Raw genomic sequence first — 12,075 nt, forward strand, 5'->3', positions numbered from 1 at the left:
AGCTTGGACAAGAAGTTGGGTTGCTTGCTCTGACAGGAACGGTCTAATCTTCCTAATGTTGTATAAGGCAAACCTGCAGGACCGGGTAGTTGTAGCAATGTGGTCTGTGAAGCTTAACTGATGATCCATCACAACTCCTAGGTTTCTAGCTGTCCTCGAAGGAGTAATGGTTGATGAGCCCAGCTGTATAGAGAAGTTGTGATGAAGCAATGGGTCACCAGGAGTTCTGTCTTCGTAAGGTTAAGCTGAAGGTGATGGTCAATCATCCAGCTAGAGATGTCACTTAGACAGGCTGAAATGCGAGCAGCTACCGTCGGGTCATCTGGTTGGAATGAGAGGTAGAGTTGGGTGTCATCAGCGTAGCAGTGATAAGAAAAGCCATGCTTCTGAATGACAGATCCTAATGATGTCATGTAGATTGAGAAGAGAAGTGGTCCAAGTACTGAGCCTTGAGGAACCCCAGTAGCAAGGTGGTGTGACTTTGAAACATCACCCCTCCAAGACACACTGAAGGATCTGTCAGAGAGGTAGGACTTAACCCACAGGAGTGCTGTTCCAGAGATGCCCATCTTTCTGAGGGTGGACAGGAGAATCTGGTGATTAACAGTGTCAAAAGCAGCAGAAAGGTCCAGTAAGATGAGTACCGAGGATTTTGAAGCTGCTCTTGCTAGTCGCAGGGCTTCGGTAACCAAGAGCAGAGCAGTCTCAGTTGAGTGGCCACTTTTGAAGCCAGATTGGTTGCTGTCCAGGAGGTTGTTCTGTACAAGGAACATAGAAAACTGGTTGAACACAGCTCGCTCAAGTGTCTTTGCAATGAATAGAAGAAGGGATACCGGTCTGTAGTTTTCAAGAAGCGCTGGATTTAGAGATGGTTTCTTGAGCAGTGGGCTTACCCGAGCCTGTTTGAATGCTGAGGGAAATGTTCCAGAGTGAAGAGAGGAGTTGATAACGTGAGTAAGCGAAGGTATGACTGAAAAAGAGATCGCTTGAAGGAGGTGAGTGGGGATCGGATCAAGTGGACAAGTAGTAGGATGATTGGACAGGAGAAGTTTGGAGACGTCCATCTCTGAGAGTGGGGAGAAGGAGGAGAAAGAGTGTGCATCGGTCATTGTGAAGTTGTCCTCAGTCTGCGGTGTGGAGAATTGGCCGCTGATGGATCTCGTCTTATTTGTGAAGAAAACTGCAAAGTCGTCCGCTGTAAGAGTCGATGGAGGAGGTGGTGGCGGCGGATTAAGAAGAGAAGAGAAAGTCTTGAAGAGTGTCCGAGCGTCACAACAGCTGTTAATTTTGTTGTGGTAGTAGGATGTTTTAGCCGTGAAGACATTTGCAGAGAAGGAAGAGAGGAGAGACTGATACACACTAAGGTCTGTAGAGTTTCTTGATTTCTGCCATTTCCTCTCTGCAGCCCTGAGTTTAGAGCGATGTTCACGGAGAACCTCAGACAGCCAGGGGGCAGATGGGGCAGTGCGTGCTGGTCTAGACAACAGTGGGCAAAAGTTGTCCAAGCAAGATGTTAAAGTGGAGCAAAGAGTGTCCGTAGCGCTGTTCGTGTCCAGAGCAGAGAACTGAGAGAGTGCAGGAAGCGAGGATGAAACCACAGAAGATAGGCGAGATGGAGAGAGTGAGCGAAGTTTCCGTCGAAAGGTGACCTGCGTTGGAGTGTGAGGCACTTCAGGAGTAAGTGCTAGGTTAGCAGTAATGAGGAAGTGGTCTGAGGTGTGCAGTGGAGCAACTGAAGAGTTGTCCACAGAGCAACAGCGCGTGTAGATGAGGTCCAGTTGGTTGCCTGATTTGTGAGTCGCTGTAGTAGACACTAGCTTGAGATCAAATGAGGTGAGCAGAGTTTTGAAGTCAGCAGCCTGGGGTTTATCTAGGTGGATGTTGAAGTCCCCAAGCAGTACCAGAGGAGTACCATCTTCAGGAAAGTTTGATAGCAGCACATCCAACTCCTCCAAGAAGTTTCCCAATTGACCTGGGGGACGATAAATGACCACAAACTGGATTTTAACAGGGTGGGTTACAGTAATGGCATGTGATTCAAATGAACCAGTACCTGTAGGTGATGGCTGAAGATCAAATTTCCATTCTTTTGATATAAGGAGACCTGTCCCTCCACCCCTCCCAGTGGTACGAGGAGTGTGGGAACAAGTGAAATTAGTGGAGAGGGCTGCAGGGGTGGCAGTATCTTCAGGTTTGATCCAAGTCTCTGTCAGTGCCATGAGGTTGAGACCGGAATAAGTAGCAAGAGAAGAAATGAAGTCTGCTTTGTTAACTGCAGACTGGCAGTTCCAGAGACCAACTGGAATAGAGAGCGTAGTAGTAGAGGTCAGAGGGACAGGCCGTAGGTTTGTCAGACCAAAAACTTTCCTAGCAATGACGATCACACACTAGTCTGATGAGAAAACAAGGCAAAACACTCACAAGCTGCTGTCCTTCTCTGTAGCTCGACTGTTTCTTCTGACAAGTGCTTTCTAAACAGCTAATTAAGTACTTTCACTGGCTTTGGCCACGCCTCACTATTTAGCAGATCGAAACCAGGCAGTCCCGCGATAGGCAAATGCAAAACCAAGCGCCACTTTCAGCACGTATTAACCAGGGTAAGACACACACATAATTTAAACCAAAAACTTTCTTAGCAATGACGATCACACTCTAGTCTGATGAGAAAACAAGGCAAAACACTCACAAGCTGCTGTCCTTCTCTGTAGCTCGACTGTTTCTTCTGACAAGTGCTTTCTAAACAGCTAATTAAGTACTTTCACTGGCTTTGGCCACGCCTCACTATTTAGCAGATCGAAACCAGACAGTCCCGCGATAGACAAACGCAAAACCAAGCGCCACTTTCAGCATGTATTAACCAGGGTAAGACACACACAATTTAAACCAAAAACTTTCCTAGCAATGACGATCACACACTAGTCTGATGAGAAAACAAGGCAAAACACTCACAAGCTGCTGTCCTTCTCTGTAGCTCGACTGTTTCTTCTGTAATTTTATATATTTCTTCTGAAATATATACAATTTCAGTACTTTTTTACTTAAGTACATAAAAAATCGAGTACTTTTGTACTTTCACTTGAGTAAAATTGAAAAAGGAGTACTTTTACTCTTACTGGAGTAATATTTTATTATATGTATCTGTACTTTTACTCAAGTACTTGATTTGTGTACTTCGTCCACCACTGTCTTAAACTGCCGATCTTGTTACTGTGCTAATTGATAGTGTTTTCACTATAGTTCGGATATTAATATCCAGCGCAGATTTGATGTTAAACGGCTCGTTCAGTGAATCACAGGGCGTCTCAATGACAGGACAGGATGTGATCTGCTATTATGATGAAGCTTTATTTGGTGAAGTGATACATATAAAAAACACATAAATAATGTGCACTTTGTTCCTGAGCGTAAAATATTTTGATGAGCATCTCTTTAAAACAAAAAAAAACAAAAAAAAAAAACAAGGAATTTGATGTGGCAAAGCTGCATGGTGACTGTCGGGTCTCGGGGCTAATCACCTGTCTTTTTGGTGTGGGTGTGTGTGTGTTGGGATGGTTTGACAGCTCACCACGTCTGCCTGTTTGTTTTCCCCGCCTCCCTTGTTTCCCCGTTGTTAACCTTAATTGCTCGCCACCTGTTCTCTATGTCCTTCTAATTTTTTCCCCTTTATTATTCCCTGTGTTTCTCTGTCTATTGTCAGACTGTTGTTATTCATACCAATAGCTCCGATCATCTAGCAGCTCTTTGTACTCACCTTGTCGTGTCTTGTCCTCAGGCTCCAGTGTGTTTAGTTGATTCCTCTGCCCTTGTTCTTACAAGCCTTGAGCTCCTAGTAGCTTCCAGCTGTTCATCCCTCCGGTCCGGCGGTTATACGTACTTCTGTGAAACGTGACTCATCTGCTACTCATCCTGTCACTGCGAGTGAAACGTGACTCATCTGCTACTTATCCTGTCACTGCGAGTGAAACCTGTGAAACGTGACTCATCTGCTACTCATCCTGTCACTGCGAGTGTAACCTGTGAACCGTGACTCTTCTCCTGTTTCGAATAAAGCCTTGAGTTTACCCGCATCTGAATCCAGCCTGCTTTCTCCTGACAGAACAGTCTGACCAGATTATGGATTCAGCGGGATCTGATCCGCTTCGCTCGGCTCTCGTTCAACAGGGAGTGTTGTTAGGGCAGCATGCCACCCAGCTCAACACCACCGTGCAGGATGTGGACGTTCTCAGTGCCCGAGTCTCCGAACTCCTCACACGGGTGGACGATCTTCAGCGAGAGGCAACGAGCCGGGGGCCCGTTCCTCACACCAGTATGTCACACGAGTCCGAACCCCATGCCAACAATCCGCCGGTCTACGATGGCGATCCTAACGCCTGTCAAGCGTTTCTCTCCCAATGCTCGCTGGTGTTTTCTCTGCAGCCCCGGCGTTACGCAAATGAAGAGACCAAGGTGGCTTATGTCCTTACACTCCTCTCGGGCCGTGCCCGCGAATGGGGAATCGCCGTATGGAGATCGCGGGCTCCCTGTTGTGCCACTTTCGCGGATTTCAGTCTAGAGATGGCCAAATTGTTTGATCGCTCTGCTCAGGGTGACGAGGCGGCGGCCCAGTTATCACGACTGTCTCAGGGGAGGAGCTCCGTCACTGACTATGCTATCCAGTTCCAGACTTTAGCTGCGGCATGCGGCTGGAATGAGAGCGCGCTGCGCGCTCGTTTTCTTGAGGGGTTGGATTTCGCCATTTCGGATGAACTCGCGGCCATAGAGCTCCCGCGGGAATTGGATAGGCTCATTAGTCTCGCGCTCCGCATTGAGGGTCGTCTTAGCCGGCGCCGCCAACGACGGCAAACACCCGCCCCGTGGCGCCACCTAGAGTCCTCCTCTGCCAGTTCAGCCGGCCGACAGCCCTCGGAGGAGGAGCCCATGCAGTTGGGTCGTCTACGGCTTACACCACGGCAGAAGCAGGAGCGTCTGTCGTCGGGGGCGTGTCTATACTGCGGCAAGGGAGGCCACTTCGCCCTTCAGTGTCCGTTAAAAGCCAGGGCCCACCAGTGAGGAGGAGAGTCCTGGTGGGCACGGTTCTCAGCTCAAGCTCTCCTGCAGCACGCACTCAGCTGCCGTTCCAACTCTCCTTCCAGAGTCGTTTACACACTGGTCTCGCCCTTGTGGACTCAGGGGCTGAGGGGAACTTCCTTGACGCTGCCTCTGCTCAACGTTGGAGAATCCCACTTGTTCCTTTAGTTAGTCCCGTTTCAGCATGGTCATTAGCTGGCCGTCCCCTTACCACCATCACCCACGTCACTCCTAAGATAGACCTCCATATTGCTGGCAGTCATCATGAGCGGATTGAACTGTTTATTATTGATTCCCCTAAGGCTCCTTTAATTCTGGGACACCCATGGTTGCACAAGCACAATCCCCACATTGATTGGGTTAGTAATTCTGTTTTAGCCTGGAGTCAGTCTTGTCACGTGTCATGTTTGGGTGCTGCTTTTTGTCCTGTCTCTGTGTCTTGTGTTCCTCAGGAGGATCCCTCTGACCTGACTGGTGTTCCGGCGGAGTACCATGATCTTCGGGCGGTCTTCAGTAGGGCCCGGGCCACCTCGCTACCTCCGCATCGCCCTTACGACTGTGCCATTGATCTCCTCCCGGGCTCTTCTCCGCCTAAGGGTCGTTTATATTCCCTTTCAGGTCCTGAGAGAGAGGCCATGGACAAGTACATACGTGAGTCACTTCAGGCTGGGCTCATCCGCCATTCCTCCTCTCCCGCTGGTGCAGGGTTTTTCTTTGTTCAGAAGAAGGACGGCTCCCTGCGGCCTTGTATTGATTACAGAGGTTTGAATGACATTACTATCAAGAACAGGTACCCCCTACCTTTAATGTCTTCTGCTTTTGAATTATTACAGGGAGCTCGGGTCTTCACCAAGTTAGACCTGCGCAACGCCTACCACTTGGTGCGCATTTGGGAGGGGGATGAGTGGAAGACGGCATTTAACACCCCTTCGGGACACTACGAGTACTTGGTTCTTCCGTTTGGTCTGACCAATGCTCCAGCCGTTTTCCAGGGACTCGTCAACAGCGTGTTGGGTGACATGATTAATCAATTTGTCTTTGTGTATTTGGATGATATTTTGATTTTTTCTTCTTCTCTCCAATTACACACCCAGCATGTCAGACGGGTTCTCCAGCAGTAACTAGAGAACCAGTTGTTTGTCAAGGCGGAGAAGTGCGAATTCCACGCTGAGTCTGTTACGTTCCTTGGCCATATTATTTCTACGGAGGGGATCAAGCCTGATCCCGCTAAGATTGAAGCTGTTGCCCAGTGGCCGGTCCCTGACTCCCGGAAGGCTCTGCAGCGTTTCCTGGGTTTTGCCAACTTCTACCGGCGTTACATCCGGAATTTTGGTCAGATCGCTGCACCGCTGACAGCCTTAACCTCCACTAAGGTGTCCTTCAGGTGGAACCGGGAGGCGCAGGTAGCCTTTGACATTTTAAAGTCCCGTTTTGTCTCTGCACCTGTTCTGATGGTTCCAGATCCGGAGGCCCAGTTTATTGTCGAGGTTGATGCTTCGGACGTTGGGGTTGGCGCAGTTCTATCTCAGCGTTCTCTCCATGATGGGAAGGTTCATCCTTGTGCATTCTTCTCTCATCGTCTCAGCCCTGCAGAACGTAACTATGACATCGGCAACAGAGAGCTGCTGGCGGTACGATTGGCCTTGGGTGAGTGGCGTCATTGGTTGGAGGGGTCAGCGCAGCCCTTCTTGGTCTGGACGGATCACAAGAACCTTGAATACGTCCGTTCGGCCAAGAGGCTGAGCTCGCGTCAGGCCCGCTGGGCGCTCTTCTTTGCCAGATTCAACTTCACCCTCTCGTACCGGCCGGGATCAAAGAACACCAAGCCTGATGCCCTCTCTCGCCTGTTCGGTGCTCCAGGAGGGGAGTTTGCGGCCGATGCCATCCTTCCTGAGGGGGTGGTGGTCGGGGCCCTTTCGTGGGGTATCGAGCAGCGAGTTGAGGAGGCCGGTCGAGGGGTGCAGGTGCCGGGAGAGTGTCCGGCGGGCAGGTTGCCGGTGCCGGCTGCGCTGCGCTCTGAGGTCCTTGAGTGGGGTCACTCATCCAGGTTAGTCTGCCATCCAGGTATTCGGAGAACGTTGTCTGCCATCCGACAGCGTTTTTGGTGGCCTACTATGGCCGCGGATGTTAGACAGTTTGTGTTGGCCTGCCCCACATGTGCCCAAAGTAAGCCTGTCAATCGCCCTCCTGATGGTCTACTGCATCCTCTCCCTATCCCTTCCCGTCCTTGGTCACACATTGCCCTTGATTTCGTCTCTGGGCTTCCTCCTTCGAAGGGAAACACTGTCGTTCTCACGGTGGTGGATCGCTTTTCCAAAGCGGTTCATTTTATTCCCCTGCCCAAGTTACCCTCCGCCCGGGAGACCGCCCAACTGGTGGTGGATCACGTCTTCCGTCTCCACGGGTTACCGGTGGATGTTGTTTCAGATAGGGGTCCCCAGTTCGTCTCCCGGTTCTGGAGGGAATTTTGTACACAGATTGGGGCCTCTGCTAGTCTGTCATCTGGTTTTCATCCTCAGACCAATGGGCAGTGTGAGCGGGCCAACCAGGATCTAGGAAGAATGCTCCGCTGTCTAGCATCCAACAATCCGAGTTCCTGGTGTCAGCAGCTCTCCTGGGCAGAATACGCCCATAACACCCTTCCTGCGGCCGCGTCAGGTATGTCCCCTTTTGAGTGTGCTGTTGGTTATAATCCACCTCTGTTCCCATCACAGGAACCCGACGCAGCAGTTCCATCCGCCCTGGCTTTCGTCCAGCGCTGCCGTCGCACCTGGGAGAGAGTCAGGAGGATTTTGGTCCAAACCTCTGACAGAACCAAGGCTGCAGCTGATCGTCGCCGGTCCTCTCCTCCTACCTATGTGTGTGGTCAACGGGTTTGGCTCTCTACCAAGGATCTGCCTCTCCGGGCGCCTTCTCGTAAGCTGGCACCCAGATTCATTGGGCCTTTCCGCATCACCAAGGTGGTTAGTCCGGTGGCGATCAGGCTCAAGCTCCCTCCTACTCTTGGTCGGGTTCACCCGGTGTTTCATGTTTCCAGGGTCAAGCCTGTGTTCTCTTCCCCCCTTAATCCTGCTTGCAGTCGCCCCACCCCCCCACCCCCTCGTCTTGTGGATGGATCTCCTACCTATACGGTTAAGAGATTACTCGATGAGCGGCGTCGCGGCAGGGGGTTTCAGTATCTTGTGGACTGGGAGGGGTATGGTCCAGAGGAGAGGTGTTGGGTGCCGTCCCGGGACATTCTGGACCGCTCGTTGATTGAGGACTTCCGGCGGCATCGAGGTAGGCCCCTTCCTAGAGCGCCAGGTGACGCTCCTGGGAGGGGGGGTACTGTCGGGTCTCGGGGCTAATCACCTGTCTTTTTGGTGTGGGTGTGTGTGTGTTGGGATGGTTTGACAGCTCACCACGTCTGCCTGTTTGTTTTCCCCGCCTCCCTTGTTTCCCCGTTGTTAACCTTAATTGCTCGCCACCTGTTCTCTATGTCCTTCTAATTTTTTCCCCTTTATTATTCCCTGTGTTTCTCTGTCTATTGTCAGACTGTTGTTATTCATACCAATAGCTCCGATCATCTAGCAGCTCTTTGTACTCACCTTGTCGTGTCTTGTCCTCAGGCTCCAGTGTGTTTAGTTGATTCCTCTGCCCTTGTTCTTACAAGCCTTGAGCTCCTAGTAGCTTCCAGCTGTTCATCCCTCCGGTCCGGCGGTTATACGTACTTCTGTGAAACGTGACTCATCTGCTACTCATCCTGTCACTGCGAGTGAAACGTGACTCATCTGCTACTTATCCTGTCACTGCGAGTGAAACCTGTGAAACGTGACTCATCTGCTACTCATCCTGTCACTGCGAGTGTAACCTGTGAACCGTGACTCTTCTCCTGTTTCGAATAAAGCCTTGAGTTTACCCGCATCTGAATCCAGCCTGCTTTCTCCTGACAGTGACTTCACGTCATGAAGCAAGTTTGGTTCTGGAAAGCTCTTCTTTTCCCTGTCTTTAGTTCTAGAAACCCAGATGCAAGTGAGAATCCAAATGAAGCTGTGGAAGAAGAAATGGATTGACATTTTAAAAACATCCACACATTTGAATGTCTTCATTGATTTACTCTATTGTGTGTTTTTTCCCTCTAAAGATTAAATGTGGTGAATCAAAATTAGAGTCAAACATTTTAGTCAAACATGAGATGCATATAACATCACTTAGGTCAAAGGTAATTAGGATATAATAATAACAAAATTATATAACAATACTGCTAAAAGCAGTTCAAAGTTACAAATAGCGGTCATAACCAATACTTACTACTGATTCACTTAAACTGAATCCTAATCTACATGAAAATCATATATGCAGTTGTGAAAGTATGTTTTAGAATGTCAGTTCCTGAATATTTCTAAATGTTGTCTTTGATTGCTGACTTTAGTTTGGACCACCAACATGCACAAGACAACAATTAAAAATGAAAATAAATAAGAAACAACACAGACAGCACAATAAAAGACATAACGACACAGAGATTAAATAAATACACATTGTAGTGTACATCAGTCTGGTGGATAAAGCTGTTCTTCAGTCAAATGCTGGGGTGGTAAACTGGTCCTGGAGATCCACAGACCTACAGATTTAGCTTCAACCCTGATAAAACCTCACCGGCCTGTAGCTTTTTAGTGACCATTCAGACCTTGATTAGCTTTGACCTTGATTGTTCAGATGTGTTTGATTAGTGGTCCTCAAGCTCTCATTAGTCACCTGACATTTACAGACAGGCCCAGTGCTAGACTATCTTCAATACAGATATTTATAGTTTATATGGGATGGGGGACATCACATTAAAATATTCCTTTAACCCCAGAATCCTAATTTAATCCCTAAATATAAAAGTCAATGCAATCCATGCATATTATAAATTCCTATAACCTTTACTTTTTACTTTCTTATTGAATCATGCAGACATATCAAGAGTTCAGATGCAAAAGCATCTTAATCTTTTTCTAAAATTGTAATTTTTTTCAGGCTCCTATGTTTATATTCAATTATTTTGCTTTAATGGCTAAGGACAAAATTAGTATTATGTGGGTGCATGTACAAGATGATTAAATCAGTGTTGAAACTTTCAACAAATGAACATCAGATATATTTAAAAGCGTGTTACTTGTTGCTAATAATAAAATTAATAATATTAATAAAAAAAACATTGTTTTGTGCTATAAAACATTATTTTCTGCAAAAAAGGACAATGGTTATATGTACCTGGTAATAAATTAGAGGCCATTCTAAGCTGAGAACCTGGGGGTACCGTAAATATCTGCATAACTGAATTTTGAGCATCATAATGGTAAAATGAATGATGATGAGCACTTTTCCAGGCTCCTCCAGAAGTAGGCATTTGTACATTTTGCCATCATTCCAGTTTTGGCTGTTCATACTCCACAGGACAAAATCATTATATGTTGACACATTTAAGATGTTATAGAAGACCACCAAGGTGGGCAGTCTCATCAAGTCAAGTCTGCTTTATTGTCAATTCTTCCACATGTACAGTACATACATAACGAGAATTAAAATTGCGTTACTCTCAGACCCTTGGTGCTTACAGTTAACACAGTAACAGTAGAGCCTAAAAATCTAGATCAAAATATAAAATGCAACTATACAATAAGGGCAAGTAAAAAAAATATATATAACAAAAATAAAGTTTAATAAAGCAGCGCAAGGCACATGGAAAATGTGAAGTGAACAAACAGTGCAGATAAAAAGATTTTAGTGCAAAAAAAGCGTATTCAGTGTGACAAGTGACAAAGGGCTCAAAGAACAGTTCTTTTATTTAACCTGACTGATGAGGTAGTAGAATGATGTCAGTTCTATGCTGAATGAGGTAGTGAGCAGACCAATGCTGCACAAAGTGACTGGTGCATGTTAGTGGGAGGGGGGAGTGGAAGGACGTGGAAAGGGGATGTGGGATCTGTGGGGGTGGGGGGGGGGGGTCATAGTTCTGTGGTGCCTGGGGCAGAAGAGGGCAGGGGGGCAAGTTCGGGAGCGAGTTCAGCTTCCTGACAGTCTGATGGATGAATCTATTCTTCAGTCTGCTGGTCCTGGCCTGGAGCCTCCGTACCCTTATTGCAGCAGACCGAAGAAGCTGTGTGACGGGTGAGTGGGATCACCTGCAATGCAGAGGGCTTTGTGGGTGAGACAGGTTCCATAAATGTCCTGGAGGGAGGGGAGAGAGACACCAATGATCTTCTCAGCTGCTCTCAATATGCGTTGTAGAGTCTTCCAGCAGGATGGTCAGAGGAGCTGAGTGTGCACTCTCCTGAAGTCAACAACAATCTCCTTCATCTTCTCCACGTTCAGAGAGAGATTGTTGTCACTGCACCACCCAGCCAGGCGGCTCACCTTGCTCCTGTAGTTTGACCCACCACAATCATGTCATCCGCAAACTTAATTGTAATTTTGTTTTGTTTTCTACGATTCTAAGATGTACGATTGCTTAACTTTGTATGTTAGGACCCCCTCGAAAACGTGATGTTACATCTCAAATAGTTTATCCCATTAATAAAATTTACATCAATGTTGTCACAAACCACGATGAAGGCAGAGGGTTTAGAGCAAGTGAACAGTTTATTTACAAGTGGATAAGTGACAATGATATGATGAAAATTGAAAAAGGAGTACTTTTACTCTTACTGGAGTAATATTTTATTATATGTATCTGTACTTTTACTCAAGTACTTGATTTGTGTACTTCGTCCACCACTGTCTTAAACTGCCAATCTTGTTACTGTGCTAATTGATAGTGTTTTCACTATAGTTCGGATATTAATATCCAGCGCAGATTTGATGTTAAACGGCTCGTTCAGTGAATCACAGGGCGTCTCAATGACAGGACAGGATGTGATCTGCTATTATGATGAAGCTTTATTTGGTGAAGTGATACATATAAAAAACACATAAATAATGTGCACTTTGTTCCTGAGCGTAAAATATTTTGATGAGCATCTCTTTAAAAAAAAAACAAAAAAA

The sequence above is a fragment of the Carassius carassius genome, chromosome 1, assembly GCF_963082965.1.
Source record: "Carassius carassius chromosome 1, fCarCar2.1, whole genome shotgun sequence".
Taxonomy (NCBI): Eukaryota; Metazoa; Chordata; class Actinopteri; order Cypriniformes; family Cyprinidae; genus Carassius; species Carassius carassius.